At 40.9% G+C, this 21774-nt stretch overlaps 1 pseudogene; it reads right to left on the reverse strand.

Annotated features, from left to right (window-relative positions):
* Positions 1-11550: 11550 nt before the first annotated feature.
* Positions 11551-21704, reverse strand: LOC115815414 (myosin heavy chain, fast skeletal muscle-like; annotated as a pseudogene).
* Positions 21705-21774: the final 70 nt, after the last annotated feature.

Consider the following 21774-nt stretch of genomic DNA (forward strand, 5'->3'; position numbering starts at 1 on the left):
CTGGGCTGGTAAGGTTACGGCTGCTGCTGCACCTTGCGGCCCCACATAAATGTCCTCCCCTATGATATAGGGTTGGAGTCCGTTGACGTCTTCATCCCAACATTCCTCATAATCTTTATCTGATTGAGCCTCATCAAACTTCATTGTGCAATGTAAGGGTAATCTTGGGTCTGTTGCTTTCCCCAGCTGGGCCTGCAACCAAGGTTTCCATAGCATCCACTGTTGTTGTAGGGCTGTATTATGCGGTGTGAGACGTAGCCAGTATGCTACTGGCTGATTTAGGGATTGTTCTTCTGCTGCTGACAGTGACATCACAGACCTCACAATTTCGTCTGGAAGGTCGACATAAATCCCATCTTGTGTACACATTATTTTAGCTTTTAAGGAGCATAGGATGTCTCTACCCATGAGATTTGCTGGTGTGTTGGCTGAGTAGAGTAAAGATGCAATTATTGTTCTGCCATTAATTTGCATGGGTACAGGCTCTGTTAATGGTATTACCTGTAATCTCCCAGAGAAGCCCACAGTCTTCACAGATGACTTTGAAAGGGGGAGAGCTGAGCCCTCTTTACCAATGCATGAATATGTTGCGCCTGTATCCACCATAAATAAATGTTCTCTCTGGTTTATAATTACAGGTATGGTGGGCTGTTCTTGTGGATGCTGTGAGGTGACAAGCAGCATCTGCCCTCCCTTGGGCCTCTCTGGGCAGCCCTAATATGGCAATCCTGTTGCCGGGCCTGTCCACGGATTGATTGGGCATTCTCTTTTCTTGTGCCCTACTTGGTTACATCCCCAACACAATTCGTTGCTTGTTTGAGTGGGGGTTTGTGGCTGCTGTTGTCCAGGCTGTGATGGGCCCTGCTGTGCTTGCCAGGAATTATACAGCTGTGGTCCTGGTTGTTGGCTCTGTGGGGGGTATGCTTGGTTCTGCGGAGGGTACCCAGCTGTCGTTTGTGTCGGGCCTCTGTATCCTCCTCTTTGTCGTTTGCCCCGTCCTCTTGACGGCTTGTAACCATACGGGAGTGAATTCACGTGCACTTGGATTGTGGGTGTGGCTGATGGTAAGGCCATGGCTGGGTTTGTGACTGTAGAAGGTTGATACATGTGTGTGGGTGGCATTGATTGCTGCTGATTTAGTACTGGAGCAGGGGGCGTCTGAGGCGGTGATGGCACTTATGGTATAGCTGTCACTACAGGTGCTTGGACGTGCTCCTCTTTCTTTTTGCCTTTGGTATTCCTTGTGAACTGTCCTACTTGCAACTGAGTCAATTTGTTGGCCAGCCTCTTGGACTCCTCCTCCTGCTTCCGCTGCTCCTTTCTGTGTTGTTCCACGTGATGGACTATATGTTCAGAAAACATCGCCCAATCCATTTTCAGCAGCCCCACCACATTATCTAATTTCTGCTGCACCTCGGGTGGCATGCTCTTTTTAACCATCATTTTAAATAAACTTGCAGTGGTAGCATTAGCATTCCATGGACTTCCTGTCTCTTCCCTCCACTTTCGTTGAAAGGCATGCAGAAATTTCAATGGGCACTCGTCATCTTTTAATGTTTCCCCCTCTAGTTTTGAAGGGTCCATCTTTTCTGGATATTGTTTTCTTACTGCAGCCCAAATCCTCCTTCTATGACCATTAAACCCTACTTGATCTGCAATATTGCTAACGGCCAATTGTGGTAGTTCTGCTTCGTCGAAAATCTCATGGGCTATTTGTTTTCCTGCAGTATGCATTAATAAAGCCTTGACATCACCCAGTGCCAGCCTCACTCCTCCTGTGAACTCCTCTAAGGCCACGATCCACTTATTGGCCCCTTCAGTCAACGGAGGCAGTTTGCTGGCCAGGGTTTGCATGTCCATAAATGACCATGGCACGTATTGCTCTCTGTCTCTCTTCACAATCAGTGGTGCCTGGACCTCGACCTCCTCCTCCTCCTCTTCGTCCGGCTTCACCTGTTCCCTCGGCACTGTGTTGACTCTGCGGCCACTCCTCAGCTCCATTCCGGTCTCTGATGTTTCTGTTAATCTTGTCATTTCTTGAAAATGGCGATTAATATTCCGTTCCGCCCTGCCGAATTCTTCAAGTAGATGTTGATATTGTTGGTTAGTTCTGTTTCCTCTTTCTCCGGCCTCTTCGGTTCCCTCTATCCATAATTTTCCAGACACAAGTCTCTCCATGGAGGTTGGCCCTGTGGGCGGCTCTGTTGTCTTCCTTCTGCAGCTCATGTCCCGGTGCTTTGGCGTGGAAGTTGTGTATCCCTCGTCCATTAACACCTCTGGGTTGATAAGCATTGACCTTTGAGGCTTCTCCATATCCGCAGGAAGCGTACCCACTAGTCTGTGAAACTCCTCCTTGTCTGCCCTCTCTTGTGGGTCCTCCATATATTTTCTTTCTCCGTCAGTGTGTGTGCCTCCTGTTGCTCCTCTCTGTCTCCACTCCTTCCAGATGTAGCCCCCCTCTTCCTGCTTGTCTGTGAAGTCTGCATGTGTCTGTGTGCCTCTGTGTGTATGTGTGCTTGGGTATGCGTGCATGCCTGTGTGTGTGTGGGTGCGTGTGTGTGTATGTGTGCTTGCACGTAGTGGAATGCCTGTATGGGTGTGTGCGTCCGCATTTGTATGGGTGTCTATGGGATTCCATGCAAGTTTGACAGTCCCTCTTATCGGTTCCAGCTCTATTTCTGTTTCCATCCTTCTTTCTTCCTGGGGTTGCCCTGTCTGTAAGACGTATTGTCCTGCCTTCAGTGGATTCTTGTCAGCTGAGTGAGATGGGGATGATGAAGACCAAGTGGGGGCTGTTGGTGGTGTGCAGACATTTGCTTCAGACAATGATTCTTGCCTATCTGCTATTTTCCCACATTCTCTGTCATCCTGCACCTCTCTGTGTATTTTGCATTTCCCCAGCCCTTCTAGCTGACTGCCTACACGCTGTCCCTGTTTGCATAAACCAACCAAGAACCTCTTTTTCCTTCTGCTTTTTTCCTATCCTCTTATCACTAGTGTCTCCCGCTTTGTAATGTGTTATATTAGTTTCTACCTCTTTACAGCATGCAAAGTCAAACGTACCCTCTAACGGCCACTGGCGATCTCCAACTGTTCTTTTATTCCATTTTTCCATGCACTTTAAAATTTGGGCTTTGTGTTGTGGGTGTTTTTGAATGACTAAGTCTTTAGGTGTATGCATGCTTTTGCTCATCACGGCTTTTTTCATGTTATTAATCACTGATACACGTTTTTAAGTTGATTTCAATAGTTCTGGCTTGTCGTCCCTGTCTCTGCGCGAGCTTACAGTTATACACAATCTGGGACTAACCGACTGCTTTTCCTGGACCTTTAATACATTAATTTTCTTATACCCCTGATAATGAACTTAACGGTACGATTACAATATTTTCTGGGTTTCTATAGAGACTTTTAATATCGGCTGCAACGTGTTAGCACTCCATAGCCTCCGTAACTATACAGTCCACATTAAACTGCACCTTTTATAAATTTACCAATTAGTAATTTGCCAAAGCTTTAGTTCGATCAGCCGATCACTTTGCCAGTGTTTTAATACTGTTAAAATCTTTATACGTACGCTTTAACCAAAACGTGTCCTAATTCCCTACGTTTCTACATAGTCTTTTTAAATTTAACTGATCAAAAAACGGCGATTGCGTCTAGTAATACACGTAACAAAGATTAAGTAGTCCGCGTTTTTATCACACACAAAGTTTACTGCTTAATTTATTTGGTATTTCACATGTACTCTTCACAAATGGATGTTTGCTGCTATAGCATAGACATTTAACATTACTCAGTGATTCTTTAGACTGGGGCTGATATCGAAACAAATGTTATTCATGACAATGTGCACACTTAGCAATGTTTAGGGAGGTCCTAGCGCTTCCCCATGGCACCCGCTGAAATAACTTACACTTGTCTACGTCTCATAAAAAACCCTCGGATAATGCACCCAACAGTTTTAATTCTTACACTACTATTACCTTATGGGTACTGCAAATTACATGACATCCCACATAAATTTCCACTGTTTGAAGACAGTTATTACTTCTTTCGCGCACTCCGCGTCCTTCTCTCCGCGGTTCTAAAAATGCCGCTTTAAACGCATCTCTTATTTTAACAACCGGAATATTTTCTCTTAGATACCTCTCTTCAGCGCTCACAACTATATTAATTTCAGCATTTACCACTTTAATCAATGCTTTTCTTCACTTCTTCTCCACTCATATCCACTCCCTCACTTTACTCAACACATACGATTCACTTGCCATTCATACCGTTCACTCATTCATACAATTGCCGGTACATTCACACTCAAAAGTCGCTGTCTTAATTTCAGCTTTAGCGACCCACTATAGACTGTTGTCCTAAATAGGCCCCTTAATCAGTCTAAATAACATAAGTATATGTATATACACGTGCATACGCTCACACACATATACACATGCACACACACATACGTATATATACAATAAATTTTTTGGGGGGGGTTTTCTGTTTTCTCTTTATTATTTAGCGTCACTGTCTCATAAGCTTCTTAGTGACAGTTAGACTGCCGTCCCAACTGGGCCCCTTAGCAAGTCTAGCTTCTGATAACTACTCAGACTGCCGTCCTAAACAGGCCCCTTAGCTAGTCTGGTGTTATTCTAAGTCGCCGTCCTAAACAGGCCCCTTAGCGACTACTAGGTTGCCGTCCCAAGCGGGCCCCTTAGCTAACCTAGATTTGATCTACACCTCTCCTGCCCGTGCAGACCTCCCACTGATACACTTCCTCGACACAATGAGAGCGGTATCCACAGGATGGTGTTTATGTGTGCTGTTGTGTGAGTGGTGCTAATCACCGATAGAAGATTGGGCCCCATTTAAGGTCTGTTGGCCCCAGACCACCCTCTGGTGTGCGTTGCCCCAAGGGGACTCACAGAGGGCTGGATACTTACCGAAGCAGACTGGTTGTTAACACCGCAAGGTTTCTCCAGTCTGCTTGTACGAGGCCCGGGAGGCAGGTACCGTGCAATACGTCACCTCCCAGACAGCCTCGGGTGGGAGTCCGCTTCCAGCGGATAGCCCCCCTATCTGCCCCCGCCCGGTATACACCAAGCCAGAGCCCTTCGGGAAGCTACCAAGCTTCTACTGGAAGCGCACTCAAACAAAAACAAACACCTTCTCCCATACACCGGTCCCTCAGCACATGCAGTGTAAACAGCTTCTACTTAAACATCACAGGAAAGTTAGTCACACACACACAATCTCACATTCACAAATTACTGCATCGGACTCTACTATAATTTAGATTCTTTTAGAGGAGAGGCTAGATAATGCCTTGGCCTGGGCGGATCCACTGCTCTTGGTCTCGACAATTTTATGCAGAATTTTGGAAAAAGGCTCTGCTTACCTTTTGTATGTGGCCACCGTCGATCCAAGGAGCAGATCCGTCCAAGCTGTCGGCTTCCCCGTGCCTCTCCTGGCTGGCTCGCCACTCAAATGTGGGTGAAATTCTCAGCCTGGGCCAAATGAGACTGAGTCCCAACGCCACACGATACCTGTTCTGAGACAAAACAATAGGAGTCTAACAATGAGTCAGATGCAGTGTAAGTTTATTGTATAGTTCAAAAGGCATACAACAAACTGAGTCAGGTCCCGGTGAGTGACTGACTCCATCTCACAAAGCACCGGCCTTTATACACGTTTTCTTAAAAAAAGATACACATTCCTTAGTCTCTTTGTATGTAGGGCACCTCGGCCAGCCTGTCTTCACAGACTCCTCTTATCGTCATTATTTTCTAGCACCTTTTACTCCTAGCATAAGTTGTCACCAATAGTTACTGCCCTGCTAAGACGTACCATGAGACCTTGAACATTTTGCCATCTGCCTGCGTTGTTAATGACAACAACACTCTGGCAGGGGCTCCTTCCTTATCTCACAGGCAGTCCTTAAGAGCCTCACTGACCTCTTCTTGTTGAACACAGAGAACGTGATATTTCTTGTAATAAAAAAGATTGTATAGTTATAACTTTTAATATAAATGATTACGTTGATTCACCCCTATAATAATGAATACATTGTGGTTACATTGTTTATCATGGTTACTATGGTTAGCTTAAAGGAGAGTAATAATTTTCCAACAGTACACAACTGAAATATGTTTTTTACTGAATAGTTCCCCAGTCCATTTTTTAAATTTCAATACCCAGGTCCTTGTTTTTCACCGCTCATTTGTACAGTGTGCTTGACTTGGAAACCCCTTCAGATATGTCACCATGTGATGAGGTAAGAGCTTTTCTTGATGTGTCTGAATATTTCTATGGCTGAAAAGGTCTCTGTCTCTCTTAGAAGAGTTTGACCAATACTCAATGTAGACTCCCCTGGGAGTACAGATTTGTTTCAGGTATGGCTCATTGTGAACTGTTGAGCGTTCGGGGTTGCATTCTTCCTGAAAGGGCTGTTTATCCAGAATTTCTTTCCCTCGGTTCTCAGAGGATATGACTGTGGCATACATCTTCTTACAATTTTCATTTTGTCACGTTCTCTCTTTGTCTGAATGATCATCTCATCTGGTTTCAGTGGACTGAGTGGTTTGCTGAACTTTGTGATTTGTGTTTCTTTGCCAGCTGGATCTTGACAACAGCAGTGTTGTTTCCTACTTCAAAATTTGCTTGCAGATAGACAAGGATGCAAATTTACATTTTGCTGCCTTTTATCTGAGCGTCAGCTGTTTTGTTTCATTTAATACCTATATCATGCTCCTGTAGTCCTTTGCCTCCAGCAATGATATGGGCCTTGCTGATAGCAGAGGGGTAGCCCGTAAAAAGTTGTTTGCTGGCTTTTTGAGATGCGTCTGAAGCAGAGTTGATAGCAAAATAATTTATTTTCTTCTTAAAGGAGTGGTAATAGTAATGAGATGTGAAGAGGCCTTGTGCCACTTGACTTCCCAGAATGAAGTCCTTGCATTAAGCAAGAGCAAACAGTGGTGCTGGAAATCTGAGATGCCATGTTCTCTTCTGTGTGTGATAAGGATGCGTAAAAGCCCCACTTCAGCCTTTTGGTCTAATGCAGGCAAAATCTTGTGTGTGTGACAAGCATCCTTTTGTTCTAGTCACTGTTTCTGCATGAGCAACTAAGCACGGGATCCATTTATTTTCTCTGTGCCTCTAAAGTGCATATGCAAGCAATATATCTAATTAAGTTTGGCTTTCAGACAGATTTGTTATTGATAGTCTTGGCCCTGCAAAAAAGAGGAATGTGTTTATAGGTTTAGCAGGTTTATCACTGCTTGTTGTGGCAATGAATTTCTCATCGATCTCATTCATTCTCAATAAACAACAATCAACAAGGCACAAATCCTCGGACAGCGTCACAAACATCAATGCGTGTGGATTTTGTGGTTCTGACTATGTGTTGTACAAGGCTGCATTCTTCTTTGATTAATCTCCTGATGCACTGTGTAATTTTTACCAGGCAATAATGAAGACTATAACTTCATAATGTGGGCATGTCTTAAAATTTGGCACTGGAGTGTACCAAATATGTGAATTTAAAGGTCTCCATTCTGAACAAAGATAAATGTTTTAAATAGAACTGCGCAGTCTATTTATTTGCTTCCCTACGATTTACAGTTTTGTCATGTCAATTTGCACAACAACGTGTATTTATTTCATGTAATGTGATTTATGTGTCATTTTTATATTAGTTGTAGTATAGGGAGAACGAATGGATAAATGAAGAATAAATTTTTCTGACCTGGTAAACAGCAGACAGACTGATATAATATAATATAATATAATATAATATAATATAATATAATATATTATAATATAATATAATATAATATAATATAATATAATATAATATGCTCACCAAAGTCTTGCATCATCTTTCCCTCTGCTGCTGTGAAATCGTACATAACAAAATACATTAAGCAAATTAGGTGGATATTTTCTAGCTGAATATGGATATGCTTTGAAAAAGAATATCCATTTAGACTTTAGTGTTAAATTGCTTTGCACTGCAGTGTACACTGCTGAGGAAAGTTAGGATGTAGCAATGAAAATCTTTTTACCTACTATGTACATTTCTTTCTTTGTAAAGGTAGAAAGCTGCCACAACAGCATTAAATATGTTTGAATAAAGGTCATTTGCAACAGCAGTCAAGTTAGTTCCAAAAGATAATATCTGTAAAAAATAATTACAAATTTTGCCATTTGTTATTGTGATGTTGCTGTGAACAACAAAATTACAAAATATCACCAATACTACTAGTCTGAAACGTGGTCAAGTGTGGTCTCTGAAGCAAGATGCAGGAATTGAGCTGTAATATGGTTTCTGAGTTAATGAACCTATAAGATCCCCTCAAGCTGTGGGTTCATTCATAAGAATTCTGGACAGGTCCACTTGCCCGTTATTTTGCTTACTGAATGTTTAGAAGCTGACATCAGGGACTTCAAAAAAAAGAGTGATTGTCAGGTTGTGTTAGGCAAGCGCTACAGTGATGAGGAACACTCAGCTTTCTGATGTTTCATGAGATATAGCGACCTTGGCCTCAAAATCCATACATTACTATCCATACATAAGAGGCAAGGCAAAACAGATGAGCAACTCTCAAACAACAGACAAAATATTACAAATATTAGTGTACAGAAGTAGCAGGCAGTTTTGTGTTCACTGAGGGCTTAGCTGGGTTGTACTGCATTGCATAAATCGCTTATTACAAGTAAACATGCATGTTTTTGATTGAGGTGGTGCAAAGATAATTTTAAATTTCATGTATACAAAGTGATTCTGAGTGACTACCACAGTGTGGTACAATATTTCTATCCTGATGGAAGTGGTGTTTTCCTGCATGACGATGTTCTTGCTTGCCAGGGAAGAGTGCTCACTGATCGATGAGTGCTCATTTATACAATTTAAATGATGTACACCAAAAGTCTCAATCACTGCATTTCATTTGATTTGAACACTTAGCATTCATGATTCAGTGGAGCCTGGGAAGGAATTTCTCATGCTGTACTCCCCAGCAAAGTAACAGGTCAGTTTATATATTGTGTTTTTCCTGAAAACCTATGTTTTAATGCAACTCCATGCCTCCTGGATACATCAAAAATGCCCTTTTAATGTGCTTAAATCAAGGTCCGCACCTATGTCTGTTAAAGGAAGCTACCCTTAAATGCGAACCCTAGCAGACTAAATTACAAGTGAAGTATATTTATTTATTTCATTGGCTAGAGGTCAGATCTTTGGCTATGGAGGCCAACATTGAATGCTTTAGCCCTTACCTAAAGCGTAACTTCTGACTGAGATTATTTTCAGTTATGTGGAAAGCTGACCAAGTGACTCATTTATTAGTTTTACAACAAGATTTATCATCTCGTCCCCAGGAGTTATGCTGAATGTAAAAGAGGATGAAGTATTGGCAAGAATGGATATGGCAATAAAACGTTCAGAATTGAACACATGTGACAGAATGTACTCCCAAACTTCAATAAAACGCTGTAAGATGATATCCTGCCCAGTAAATGGCAGTCCACTCTTATTTGGGTAAATACAAATATAGTTACTTGCTGAGCTCTTTCCACAGACCATAGTTCAACTCTGAAGGAGATTGTGTTTAATAATTCCCTTTTAAACTACTGATAGCCATGAATGGATGTTCTTCTGTTGAATTAGTGGGACAACAGTTGAGGTGTTGTTTATTTTTAAAAAAGCACTGACTCACCCAGAATAAACAAAGAAAAGGTAATTTTATTTTCTCCTCTGTTATTTTTCACTTTTTAAATTTAGCTATCAACATAACATAGAGTTATGAACTTGCATTTGATTAATAGCATTTCCAAAGTTTGTTCATGGGATGGCACAATGAGTGGTTGGTCTCCATGTTTTAGGGTTATGACTGACATTCGAAACTGCAGAATATATACCTCTAATTCCTTACTGTATTGCATAGCTTCAAGGCTTAATTAAGTTAAGAGATACTTTGATGATGCTTGGACAACTTTGTTCTTCTTTTTTTTTGGTATTTTGGAATCTTGTGTTTTAAAGTTGGTTATTGCTTGTGAAAGCGGATTGTAATATGGGTCTCGAATGTTTCTGTTATTCTGTAATTTTGGTCTCACGCACTACTAACAGAAAGCAAATACTGCACATTGGAAACAGTTCAATAATTTGTGAAAGGACAACACTTTGATAGTCCTCAGATTTCAGACAAGACAATAAGTGTTTCTTTTAAATATATAAAATGACAATATTTTTAAAATGCTGTTGGGAAAGAAAAACATTTAGATACCAGGTTAGAGAGTGGTGGTTGTTCATTCATTATGTGGTTAAGGGAAATGTTGTGCCTGATTTGCAGTGCTTTTCAAATCTGAAATGATTTGCTGCAGCATATGTTGTGCTCCAATACCTTTTTGACATACCCTAACAGTGCCTTTAGTGTAGTAATTGTACATCTAGAAGATTCACGACAGTATCAAAACTATGTCTTTGGGTTTAAAGTGAACTGGAGATCAAGTGTTTTTATTTTAGTGTTTTGATGTTTTTGCAATGATATTATAGCGATGCATTGTTGATATATATCTTTATATGGATATCATACTTACTGTACATACAAGGCACATGTGCCTCTTGAGGTTTCTGCACATACTGTTGCACCATGTTAAAATTTTTATACATGTACAAAAAGTTGAACACTGGCCCCATCTAGCGATCAGGGAAGATCCGAGGAGGATGTTTTGTCTTACGACAAACAGGGAGATTTGGTGGATGGTTTTGACCTCGTTGCTACAGGTAATTTTTATAGATTGTGCAGAGAGTGTTTTAATGAATTTCTGCTCTTCCTTTGCTAAGGCACATCATGCATAGATAAAGACTAACTTTCAGCATATTGAAATGCATACAGGGGTGAAAAAAGGGCAGTTTTGTTGTGTGTTTCTGCACAACTGTCATCTGCTAGTGGAGTTCTACCTACAAAAAAAAATCCTGTTTCGAAATAATAACATACAGTCATAGGTTGTCTTTGATGCAGCCATCAAACGCATCTTGGATATTTCAAAATGACACATATGCTTTTTGGGAACTTTTGCAGGGTAACATTTACAACTTCAAGTGATATTTTGTGAAAATTCAAAAGTATTTCTGTGTTATGTTGAATCAGGATGCCACCCTGCTCCCATGCATTTATGACAGAAGCTAACACAAATTTGTTTTCTAAGAAGTATATTTGAATGGTGTATGAGTGCTAGTGTATTTGTATACGACTTTTATTTCTATTAACATTTAAATGCTTGAAATAGACAATAAGGAACAAGAAAGAAAGAAAGAAAGACTTGATAACCATTGAAATTATTCACTTTATTTTCTTTATTGACTGATATTTCACAAGGAGCCCATATTGTATGATTCCCTGGCGAGGTCACTTGTCTAGATCTTGTCTCTCATTCCTCTGCCTCTTTGACCTGAAAAATTTTCAGTCAAGACATGTTCATCATGTATGGTCAACATCCTTATGATCATCAAATGTTCAGTCAAATAAATATGTAAAAATGATGAACTGTCTCCTAACTCTCTTTCTACTGTACCTTCCCATGATCACGGCTCTTGGCTCTCAGCTTGTTGACCTGAGACTCAGCGATGTCAGCACGCTCCTGAGCTTCCTCCAGCTCATGCTGCACCTTCCTGTACCTGGACAGGTGAGTGTTGGCCTGCTCCTCCTAAGAACAAGACAAACATTTGGATAGCACTTTGGGGTGGGAATTAAAATGTTCATGGATATATGTAATGACTGTGGTACTCTTCTTTATTGTATATCACTACTCTTCATATATGTTATGAAATATTGTTGCAGAGTACAGAGAGTCAGACTTACAGCATCCTCAGCCTGTCGCTTATAAGCCTTCACTTTCAGCTGCAATTTATCAACCAGATCCTGTAGTCTAATCATATTTTTCTTGTCTTCATCAGTCTGTAAATATGAAGAGAAAATCAGCCTGGAACTTGTCTAATTTTGAAACTATTATTGAATGCATTGTTAGGCCTATATACCTGGTAAGTGAGCTCTTTGACTCTCCTCTCATATTTACGGACGCCTTTAATAGCTTCAGCTCCTCGTCTCTGTTCAGCCTCGACCTCAGACTCTAGCTCATGCACCTGTAATATCAGAGTAATATTCATTTTCATTTTACTGTATGAACCCTCTGATCCAGTTGTTCAAATGGTATTTTTTATTCGTAGTTTACCCTGGATTCCAGTTTCTGGAGCTGTTTTTTCCCACCCTTCATGGCTAAGCTTTCGGCCTCATCCAGACGGTGCTGCAGATCTTTGACTGTGACCTCCAGGTTTTTCTTCATCCTCTCCAAATGAGCACTTGTGTCTTGCTCCTTCTTCAGTTCTTCTGCCATCATTGCAGCCTTTTTTTATTTTTTTAGAGTAACAGATTTCAAAAGGTATTAATATATATACATAAATGCCTTGTGATTCACTTCATTGAATTTAGAATAATTTCCAAAGTTTTAAAAATTTGCCTGAATGGAAGAGGGATTTTTCACTTACATCAGTAATAGCTTTCTTGGCTTTTTCCTCTGCATTTCTTGCTTCCTGGATGGTGTCATCCACCTCACCTTGAATCTGGACAAGGTCAGCCTCAAGCTTCTTCTTGGTGCTGATGAGACTGGTGTTCTATACAAGGGATGTTGCCAAATATGTTTTTTATTCAATTACTTCTGGAAGATGTCCTTTTTTCTATACCACTGTTATGGCACTGTAAACAAAGCTTTTTTGTATTGCATGTTGTACATTTGTTTTCTATTTTACCTGTGAGTGCAGCAGTCCCACACGTTCATTGACATCTAGAAGCTCCTGCTCGGCCACTTTGCGACCTCTCTCTGTTTGCTCTAAAGCAGTTCTCAGCTCCTCAATCTCTGCCTGCATTAGAGTGTTCCTACGCTCCACCATGGCAACCTGCTCCTTCATGTCCTCGTGTCCTCTGATTGCATCGTCAAGGTGAAGTTGTGCATCCTAAAATGGTAATTAAATAGTTTTGGAGATTCTGAGAATAATGCACTTGCTAAATGGGCTTTTGTAGGATTTTTTGGAGAACCAACCTTGAGCTGTCCTTGGACATTCCTCAGATGTTTCTGTGCCTCAGCGGCCTGACGATTGGCATGGCTCAGCTGAATTTCCATCTCATTGAGATCTCCTTCCATCTTTTTCTTGACTCTCAGGGCGTCATTTCTGCTCCTGACTTCAGAGTCTAATGTGGTCTGCATGGATTCAATGATTCTCTGGCTATTCCTCTTGATCTGCTCTATTTCCTCGTCCTTCTCACTGAGTTTCCTGTCAATCTCACCCTTCACCTGGTTGAGCTCAAGCTGGACACGAAGAATCTTGGACTCCTCATGTTCAAGTGTACCCTGAGGAAAGAGAATTACATTGCAACAAATTGATCTGAAAACTTCTTCAAAATTCAAAAAGTCAGTTGGCTGGAATACCAAACCAATGTAAGAAACCCTGAGTCTACATCACCTCAGCTTCCTCAAGGGCACTCTGAATTTCTGTTTTCTCAGTCTCCACTGTCTTCTTTGCTTTCTCCAGTTCATGAATAGTCTTTCCAGTCTCACCGATCTGCTCAGTCAGGTCGGAGATCTCCTCTGTAAGAATGACAATGTCAGGAATGAGTGTATGTCATGTGTGGATTGCAAAAGAAAAACTTGACCGATGATTTCTCAATAGCATACGCTGCAAGTTCTTGTTCTCCCTCTTCAGGGTCTCCAGGTGATCAAGAGCTTCTTCATATGAGTTCTTCATCTTGAAGAGCTCAGTGCTGAGAGAGCGAGCCTCTTTCTGGGCACCCTCCAGCTCTGCCTGGCCCTCGTCATACTTCTGCTTCCATTCTGCCAGGACCTAGCAGTAGCAGTTCATCCCATCAAAACTGCAGTTCTCACATTTTGGCATACTAACATGCCTTTGTTTAATGTCTCTTCCACTTCTTACCTTGTCGAAGTTCCTCTGCTTCTTGTCCAGATTGGCTGCCAATGCATTGGCCCTCTCTACATCAATCATGAGATCCTCCACTTCACCCTGCAGTCTCTGTTTGGTCTTCTCCAGCGAGGCACACTTGGAGTTCACAGCCTCAATGGATTCCTCTGCATCCTGCAGACGCTGTGCAAGCTTCTTCCTGCAGTGGAGTGAGTTTTAATTTTTGTCTTAAAAGAATTTTTTTTTTACAAATATCTCTTCAATATGTTTTAAATTATTCAATGTGTAATGTATTTGAATTACTAGTTATTGTTGTATTTTTAATTATTCTCAATTACGTTCATACTTAACATATATTTTTAAACAATCATTGATGAATATCTGTTGGCGAATTTTTGTTTGAGATGTTTTTGTTATTTACTTAGCATCTTCAAGTTCCTCAGTACGCTGGATGGCATCAGTCTCATATTTTGTTCTCCACTGAGCCACCTCACTGTTGGCTTTGGACATTCCACGCTGCAACTCCGCTTTGGCTTCCTGCTCCTCCTCATACTGCTCTCGGAGGAGGTCACAGTCATGACGTGCAGACTGAACTGCGTGAGCCAGGGCATTCTTGGCCTTAAAAACAGAAAATGGATGAATTATATTAAGTGTTTTGTGTATTTTTTTGGAAGTTTTTCTAGTTTGGTGCAGTAATTACCTTGATTTCCTCTTCAATGTGTCTCTTTAGCTCCTCAATCTGTTGTGTGTAAGCCTGCTTGCCTCTGGTCAGTTGTGACACGAGTGCCTCTTTTTCCTCAAGTTGACGACTAAATTCACCTGATTAGGTAAAAAGAGATGTTAGTTTCTAATGACATTTAAAACTGGTATCGGAGGTGCTGTTCACTGCCTCTTAACACTCACCATTCTCCGTCTGTAATCTTGCTTTATGTGCACTCATATCATTGAGTTGGCGAACATTCTCATCACTTTTAGTTTTTAGCTCACTCAGTTGGTCCTCAAGTGTTCGACACATCTTCTCTAAATTGGCCTGAAACAAGGAGAAATCAGATATATTTAGTGCCCAGTCCATGTGAATATAGCAGATTAAAAGTTTTTCTTTATGTTTTCCACTCATAAACCTTTGATTTGGCCACAGCCTCCATGTTGCTACTGAGGTCATCAATCTCCATTTTATATTCACTTTTCTCCTTCTCCAGCTTCTGCTTGACACGCTGGAGGTTGTCAATCTGCTCTCCAAGTTCTGCCACGCTGTCTGCCTGCTTTTTGCGGAGAGCAGCGGCGGTGGCTTCGTGTTGCAGGGTGGACTCTTCAAGATCACGTCGCAGTTTCTGGAACTCGGCCTCGCGCTTCTTGTTCATCTCAATCTGAGCAGCAGTGGCACCGCCAGCTTCTTCAAGCCTCTCACTGATCTCCTCAAGTTCCCTGGAGAGATCAGCTCTCTGCTTCTCAACCTTAGCCCGAGCAGCACGCTCAGCCTCAATCTCTTCTTCCAGCTCCTCAATACGAGCCTAAAGTTCACACAGGTTTATTATGTGCTTATTGATTTGAGTGTATGAACTGCACAGAATGTTCAAAGAGAATCAAACTAGAAATAGAATAGAAAAATGAAACATTTACCTGGAGTTCCTTGATCTTCTTCTGCAGTTGACTACCAAGAGTTTGCTCATCCTCAATCTTGCTTAGAAGCTGGCTGATCTCAAAGTCCTTCCTGTTTTGAAAATACAGAGGAAATACAGATGTGAATTTTTGGTTGTGTATCTGAGTCCACATGTTGTTTTTAATGACTTCCAAAGCTTACTTTTTGATCTTTTCTTCTGACTGCTGTTTGTCATTTTCCAGATCCATTATGGACTCCTGTGCCAGTTTCAGATCACCCTCAAGCTTCCTCTTGGCCCTCTCAAGGTCCATGCGGAGCTTCTTCTCTTGCTCAAGGGACCCTTCAAGCTATTGCGAAGGATGGGAGAACGATATTTGCAAAGATGTTGAACGCAAATGGAGAAAACGAACATTGTTTTGATGTTGATGGGACACTCACATCATCCACTTGTTGCTCAAGCTTTGTCTTTGCTTTGGTCAGAGTATTGACTTTGTCTTCCTCTGCCTGAAGATCATCAAGTGTTTGCTGATGTGCCTCTTGGAGGGCTTTCTTCTCCTTGGTTAACTTAGCAATGCTCTCGTCCTGAGTGGCCATTTCCTCAGTCAAGTTTTTCACCTGTCCAGAATTGTTTCATGAGTCAGTTTGACCTTTCTCAACCTTGGAATAAACGAGCATGTAGAGCTTTTAAAGTATAATTTTGGTGTAATATTCACCTTGTTCTCTGTGGCATGTTTCTCCTTCTCCACTTTTGCCAAGGTAAGCTCTAGGTCATCAATGTCTTTCTTCAGCTCAGAACACTCATCCTCCAGTTTCCTCTTCTTAGCAGTCAGCTCAGCGTTAATTTCCTCCTCATCCTCCAGTCTCTCTGTAGTCTCTTTGACTTTTGCCTCAAGCTGGATTTTAGCTTTGATGAGCCCCTCACATCTCTCCTCAGCATCAGATAGGTTCTCAACCTCCTAAATTGAGACAGGATATAAATCCCAATAATGAAGTAGGTGTCAATTCTTTCAAGTTAATTATGTGCCTGTTAGGGGTTTTCTAGCAGACAGTGTGACATTTCCACTCAAAGGTTTCTTTGATTACGCACAGCTGCGACTTGTAACTGCAGATCGTTTTTCTCTTGCAGAAGTGTCACCATCTTCTCTTCAAGCTCCTTCTTCTTGGCTAATGTTTTTTCCAGATCCTCCTTCATCTTCTCATAGTTCTCCTTCATTGCTGCCATTTCCTTCTCAGTCTCAGCACTCTTCAGAAGAGGCTTGATCTTAAAGTACAACTTCATCCATGGCCAGTGTTTCACATTCATGAATGAGCGGATGTTGTATTGGATAGAGAAAATGGACTCTCTATTAAAGACAAGACAGGGAAGTTAGTCCACAGAATGCAGATTTTAGTCACTGATGAACTTAGGAATGGTATTGTACCTTCTCTCCATCATTTTGACAAACTCTGTTCTCATGAGGAAGCCACGACACAGAGCCTGAGTCATGGTAACCAGCTCAACCAGTTTTTCATCTCGCATCTCCTCAAGGGTACCCAGCAGACCAGCTTTGAAAAACACCTATTTTCAGACAGAGACATTACAAAAATACACAAAATTCAAGGATAATTGAGTTGTTTCAATGAAACCCCATCACCCATGTCCATAATGTGTGACATATCTCAACAAAACATAAAGGAATGCATTACACAGTGAATATTTTACAAGTTTGTCATGTCTTACTTATTATGAGATAGATTGGCTGTCCTTACCTTTGTGTGTCCAAACTTGTACTGAGTGTGATCGACATTAATGGAGCTTAAGAGTTTCTCTGAGGCTTTCTTGTTGTCAATGAATTGTCCTTCAGGGATGACACTGGCATTTAAGACTTTATATCTGAAATCATAAGGAAAAAACATTATTTGCACATGTACTTGGCAATGATGCATACTGTGTGAGATAGTTAGAGATGGTTAATTGAACTGCTTATTTGAAATTTTAATTAGATGTTGTTTATTTGTACTACCTCTTATTAAATTTGTTTTACTTAAAACATTTTCCACCTCTTTAAAGACATTTATTCACACAAAAGTATTAAGTATTTTGGTCCAGAAAGACAAGATATCACATTGTGTCCAAAAGAATGTAAAGGTACCGCTGCTTGAAGTCACCATAAAGGATTCTGCTGGGGAATCCCTTTCTACAGATTCTTATACCCTCCAGTACTCCATTACACCTGAGCTGGCTGATAACTAAGAAGTTCTCCATAAGACCTAAAGAGAGAAAAGAATTTCAAATAGATGTTTTGCAGATTTCTCTCCAACCATGAGTTTGAGTTTGAGTTTTTGAAAGGATTTAAACTGTTGTGTGATAATGTCAGATCACTGTCTTTTCATGGTCAGTACTCACCTGGAGTCTTGGACTCATTAGGAATCAGGCAGCGCACAAAATGAGGATGAGTGCTCCGCAGATTGGTCATCAACTTGGCCAAATTCTCCTGTGGAATTGTAAAATAGTGTCATTTGATCTTTTCCATACTCAGTTTTTATTTTAAGTAGCATGATAATTTTTTTCAACATGATCCATATTTAAGTGAATTAAGTGTCTTCACCCTGAACAGTGCAGATACTGTCTGGAAAGAGCCACCCTTCTTCTTGCCTTTCTTGCCACCACCACCCTCTGTTGGCACAAAATGCATTTTAATTCCGTTATTTATATGTCATGGAAAAAAAGAGCAGCAGATACCCTGATACTTTGATTGATTTCTCAAAATACCACTAGCAGAGGCATGAGCAGCATAGAGGTAAGCCAGGAGTTTCATTGCAGATTTCTGATACAGCTGCACGACAGAGTCATTCAAGGGATCCTTGTTCTTGTCCAGCCAGCCGATGACATTGTAGTCGACAGTGCCTGCATAGTGCACCAGGGAGAAATGGGCCTCTGGTTTGCCTTTGGCAGGCTTTGGCTTCTGGAAGCATGCAGATTTGCCAAGATGCTGGTCATACAGCTTGTTTTTGAAAGTTGTGTCTGAAGCCTTGGGGAACATACACTCCTCTTCAAGGATGGAGAAGATGCCCATTGGCTATTAAATGAACAGAACTTTGGTTAAGGTATTATTTTATTGCATTTTACACTTTACAGGTATAAGAGGTTGTTCTTTTAGATTGATATAAGTTTTATAAGCAAGTAGTCCACTCACCTTCTCAATAAGCTCAATGCAGGCAGCCAAGTCCATACCAAAGTCAATGAACTCCCACTCAATGCCTTCTTTCTTGTACTCCTCTTGCTCCAGCACAAACATATGATGGTTGAAGAACTGTTGCAGTTTCTCATTGGTGAAGTTGATACACAGCTGCTCAAAGGTGTTGAACTAATGTTTCAAAAGAAGTTGAAAAAGGGTCAAATGTGTTTTTGAGTCCTTCGGAAAATTTTTCATGTTCCGTGAATGACCCTGAAGAAAACTGTAATGAGATGCACGAAACAAAATGTCTGTAGAAGTGTATTAACATGGAACAAAAGGAACTATATGCTTACATCAAAGATCTCAAATCCAGCAATGTCTAGCACACCAATGAAGAACTGCCTTGGCTGTTTTGTGTCCAACATCTCGTTGATGCGGACAACCATCCACAAAAACATCTTCTCATAAACAGACTTGCAGAGGGCCATAACAGCATTGTGCACCTGTTTTGCAGTTGCAATAAAAACATATTGTTTACTTTTTTCATTAACCTTTAGAGCATCTGCACATGATTGTTAGTGCTCTTTCCATGCTCACCTGTGGAACGGTCTGCCCCTTGGTGACAAACTCATTCCCGACTTTCACTCTGGGGTAGCACAAAGCTTTAAGCAGATCAGCTGAGTTCAGACCCATGAGGTAGGCGATTTTATCAGCCTCTGAAACATTTCATGCATTTAGTCTTGAGTAACAACAACAACAAGAACAACGACAATGATACTAGTGATGCTGATGATAATATATTCAGAGCTACCCTCAGTGCCATCAGGCTCAGCTTGCTCCTCTCTTTGCTTCTGTTTAAATTTCATGCTCCCGTGATGCACCACAGCACCAGTCAGCTTGTAGATGCCCTGCTTTTCATCAGCAGTGAAGCCCAAGATGTCTATAGCAGTCTGTTGTACATAGAGTATGACCAACATGTAAAAGAAATGGAACTGAAAATTTTTCCTTCTTCAAGAAGAGTAAAATTTCCACAGGCACAGAATGAATGAATAAATGAATGAATGAATGACTGAATGAATGAATGAATGAATGAATGAATGAATCAATGAATTGATCAATCAATCTATCAATCAATCAATCAGTCAGTCAGTCAGTCAGTCAGTCAGTCAGTCAATCAATCAATCAATCAGTTGTTGAAAAAAATGGCAGACGTTGGTTAAAAGGGGTTTTGCTTTCAGTTAGCTTCACCGAGACAACTGTATCACAGGTTGCTTGTACAGGTCCAGAAAAACTGAAGCACTAAGAGGATTTTGTCAGATTTTTCATGAGTATGATCATAATTTAGATGCAGATTTGTGATCTGTCTTTTACTAAAAAGGGAAATTTTTTCTTCTTACATCTGTAGCAATGAACTCCTCAACATCATCAATGCTCTTCACTGTGATTTCACCATGACTGATCATGGGGAAATCATATGGATTGGTTGTGATGAGTAGTCCCTCTGAAAAAGAAACACTTTTTAATTTGGTTGTCACTCAAATATAAGCGATTAGTCTGAGTCTTGAACATGCCATACCAATCAGCTCAGGCTTGTGGCCAGTCATGAGTTGGTAGAAGATGTGGTAGCTCCTTTCAGCAGACAGCTGGAAAGTTACTCTTGATTTCTCCAGCAGATCTAGAGAGTTGAGTTTGATTAAAATGAACATTTTAGATTAGCTATAAATAGTGAGCTAACGAATCAGCGTTCTAATAGTGACCACAGTATTTTAGGAGACTTAGACCAATACACTTACATGTCTCAATATCAGCAGAGGCCAATTTGCCAGTTGTTCCGAAATGAATTCTGATGAACTTACCCTGGAGTGTAACATTTAGTGTAATTTCAGAGAGATGTAACTGTTTTTAGGCAAATTTTGAATATGTAGAGTACATTGTTACTTACAAAACGAGATGAGTTATCATTCCTCACAGTTTTGGCATTACCATAAGCCTCCAGCAGTGGGTTGGCTGCAATGATTTGATCCTCCAGCGACCCCTACAAATGACAGTAGAATCCTCTTAAGCTTTAGTGCCTACGTGACAATAAAAGATATTCTATTCTATTAGAAATGTAATCAGATGGGTATTTACTAACCTGCATTTTTCCTGCAACAGGCTCTGCCTTCTTCTGTCCAGACACTGCAATTGTTGCAAAGTACTGGATGACACGCTTGGTGTTAACAGTCTTCCCTGCACCGGATTCTCCACTAGGAGTGAAAGATATTCTAAACTCATGTAATATTTCAGTCCAGTGTTTTACGCAGAAGAGCTTCCATCATTGCACAAGACATATTCCTTTTATCTATCTTATGACATGCAAAAATGTTTAGGTTCTAACAAGTACTCACGTAATCAGGATTGACTGATTCTCACGATCTAGAAAAAGGCAATATGATCATACAAGACAAATTTGTTGGTTTGTGTGCATGCCAAAGAATGCCATTTAAATTTTTTCTCAAGTGTTGATTTAATAGCAAATACTTGTAACAATACTGCAGTTTTGTGGTGTGAATGCAGTCGCTTGTTTCTTACCTGTGAGCATGAACTGATAGGCATTGTCAGAGATGGAGAAGATGTGGGGTGGGGCCTCAACCCTCTTTTTGCCTCTGTATGCAGTCACAACAGCTGAATCATACACTGGGAGCCACTTGTAGGGGTTCACAGTGACGCAGAAGAGCCCAGAATAGGTCTGGAAGTGTGCACGACCACAAAATTGTTTTAATCACTCTGACACATGGTTAAGCATACTGCAGTATGAATGTTTCACACTGTGAAATTCTTAAGTGCCTACGTAGATCATCCAAGCTGCGTAACGCTCTTTGAGGTTATACAGCACAGTTGGTTCGCTGAGGTGGGTCATCATGGCCATGTCCTCAATCTTATCAAACTTTGGAGGATTCATAGGGTAGATTTCATCTTCTTTTACAGTGAGGGTCTGACAGGAAAGAAGAAAATGTTGGCATGAAAATAAGCATGTGAGGACAACGTAACAGTGATGCTTGCAACGTAAC

The sequence above is a fragment of the Chanos chanos genome, chromosome 6 (assembly GCF_902362185.1).
Source record: "Chanos chanos chromosome 6, fChaCha1.1, whole genome shotgun sequence".
Classification (NCBI taxonomy): Eukaryota; Metazoa; Chordata; class Actinopteri; order Gonorynchiformes; family Chanidae; genus Chanos; species Chanos chanos.